This window comes from Schistocerca nitens, chromosome 7 (assembly GCF_023898315.1).
Source record: "Schistocerca nitens isolate TAMUIC-IGC-003100 chromosome 7, iqSchNite1.1, whole genome shotgun sequence".
In the NCBI taxonomy this organism is placed as follows: Eukaryota; Metazoa; Arthropoda; class Insecta; order Orthoptera; family Acrididae; genus Schistocerca; species Schistocerca nitens.
The window spans coordinates 306,576,520-306,579,019 of record NC_064620.1 but is presented as its reverse complement, the minus strand read 5'-3'; the positions used below and the strand labels follow the sequence as shown (position 1 = coordinate 306,579,019).

The window sequence follows — 2,500 nt, the reverse complement described above, 5'->3', positions numbered from 1 at the left end:
ACCCAACTTCTGCCTTAACCTAACCCAACTTCTGCCTTAACCTAACCCAACTTCTGCCTTAACCTAACCCAACTTCTGCCTTAACCTAACCCAACTTCTGCCTTAACCTAACCCAACTTCTGCCTTAACCTAACCCAACTTCTGCCTTAACCTAACCCAACTTCTGCCTTAACCTAACCCAACTTCTGCCTTAACCTAACCCAACTTCTGCCTTAACCTAACCCAACTTCTGCCTTAACCTAACCCAAGTTGCGCCTTAACCTAACCCAAGTTGCGCCTTAACCTAACCCAAGTTGCGCCTTAACCTAACCCAAGTTGCGCCTTAACCTAACCCAAGTTGCGCCTTAACCTAACCCAAGTTGCGCCTTAACCTAACCCAAGTTGCGCCTTAACCTAACCCAAGTTGCGCCTTAACCTAACCCAAGTTGCGCCCTAACCTAACCCACGTTGCGCCTTAACCTAACCCACGTTGCGCCTTAACCTAACCCACGTTGCGCCCTAACCTAACCCACGTTGCGCCCTAACCTAACCTACGTTGCGCCCTAACCTAACCTACGTTGCGCCCTAACCTAACCTACGTTGCGCCCTAACCTAACCTACGTTGCGCCCTAACCTAACCTACGTTGGGCCCTAACCTAACCCACGTTGCGCCCTAACCTAACCCACGTTGCGCCCTAACCTAACCCACGTTGCGCCCAAACCTAACCCACGTTGCGCCCTAACCTAACCCACGTTGCGCCCTAACCTAACCCACGTTGCGCCCTAACCTAACCCACGTTGCGCCCTAACCTAACCCACGTTGCGCCCTAACCTAACCCACGTTGCGCCCTAACCTAACCTACGTTGCGCCCTCACCTAACCCAAGTTGCGCCCTAACCTAACCCACGTTGCGCCCTAACCTAACCCACGTTGCGCCCTAACCTAACCCACGTTGCGCCCTAACCTAACCCACGTTGCGCCCTAACCTAACCCACGTTGCGCCCTAACCTAACCCAAGTTGCGCCTTAACCTAACCCACGTTGCGCCTTAACCTGCCCTGTAATTGTTAGTTATATGAATCTAGGAATTCGTGTAGCGTTGCCTAATTGCAACCATCTCAACATAGTTCACTTCGCGCACACTGTGGTGTTCTGCGTATTGATTCATTTTACGGTGCGTACCCTCACATCTTGCGAGTGTTGCTTACTTTCCACATGGTCCCGCTATCCACTGTATTGTGTACTGCAATAGGACGTATATCGCCCCCGCCCCCCCCCCCTCCCCTCCTGTCACCTCTAGCTCGTCGGTCAGGAGTTCGCGTGTTGAATGCGCTTCGCAGCTGTGCAATGGCATTCGCATACGTACGCTGGCCACCTTCCACGTGTTCTTTCGTGCACACGTCGCAGCGTGTATGTATGCTGATGGAGTGCGTCGTGACACACAACATCCAGGCATGCAAGACTCGTAGAAGTCGCAAATGTAGATGGATGTCTACGTTTGCTGCCCAAGTTACGCAAATGAACTGGAAATCCGTTGTTGCGCGGTTGTTCGCGCTGGAGGTGAATCGTTGATATCGACGATCGGTACAGGTATTAACCGGTTGCTTCAGCGACACCCGTCATACCCACGAACGTGAGTGGGCATGTGGGTATGAAGCGATACGCGGCGGTGGCTGGGTGGGACCGTCCCCGGCCGGTGAGGGGGGGGCGCCCGGCGTGCTGGCCGCGCGCTGCGTGGGCGCACGCGCGGCAGCCGGCTGGTGGGGGCGCCCAGTGGCAGGCGCGCCGGCTGACGGAGGCGGCAGGCGGCGCATCTGCGTGCCGGCGCACCCAGCGCGCGGCGCCGTGCGGCCAAAGTGGGTCCTCCCGGGCCCGGTGCGAAGCGCGGTGGACATCTGCAGTGTGCTGGTCCGATTGAGGACTGTGTGCGTTGAGGATGCGCCGCCGCCCGGCACTCGGCGCCGCGACGCCGTCTGCTGCTCGGTCGCCCCCGCGGTTCTCGCAGGTGGTTTGTATCGCAGCTGTGCGGATGTGTTGGCGCGTGCGCTGTGCTGGGAGAGTTCGCTTTGGCACCCAAGTGGGGCTCTGCCCCTCTGTGGCGCTGGCGTTGGAGCTGCCCGGTCACTGTTTGTGGCCGCGTGTTGTCTCCCGCCGGCAACACCACGACAGCACGCTCCCGGGCCTCTGTCGGCAGCGGCAAGCTCAGTTGGGAGCACGGGTGGTCGCACTGAAAGCGTCTACTCGCCTATCTCCGGGCGATTGCGCCTCTCTCGAACCCGACCAAGTACTTAGGACGGCGCTGCGCGCCGCCGGGACCTGAGAGGGTTTCGAGGTGTATCGTGCAGGGGAGCCCAGCCTCCTCCTGTTTGCAGAATAATTGAGCGGACGCTTGCGTGTTCGCGCGGGCCCCCGGGACACACTCCCGGGCGGCCGGCTGCTCAGCTCTAGTTGACGCAGCTCCCTGGTTGATCCTGCCAGTAGTCATATGCTTGTCTCAAAGATTAAGCCATGCATGTCTCAGT

At 58.3% G+C, this 2,500-nt stretch overlaps 1 non-coding gene across 1 annotated transcript in view; it reads left to right on the top strand.

The window, feature by feature from the left end:
- Window positions 1-2,436: 2,436 nt before the first annotated feature.
- LOC126196892 (small subunit ribosomal RNA) overlaps window positions 2,437-2,500 on the top strand; it is a 1,909-nt gene continuing 1,845 nt past the window's right edge. Inside the window, exon 1 of the ribosomal RNA XR_007539320.1 lies at window positions 2,437-2,500. This exon is cut by the window's right edge and continues 1,845 nt beyond it. This is a non-coding gene — a ribosomal RNA (small subunit ribosomal RNA).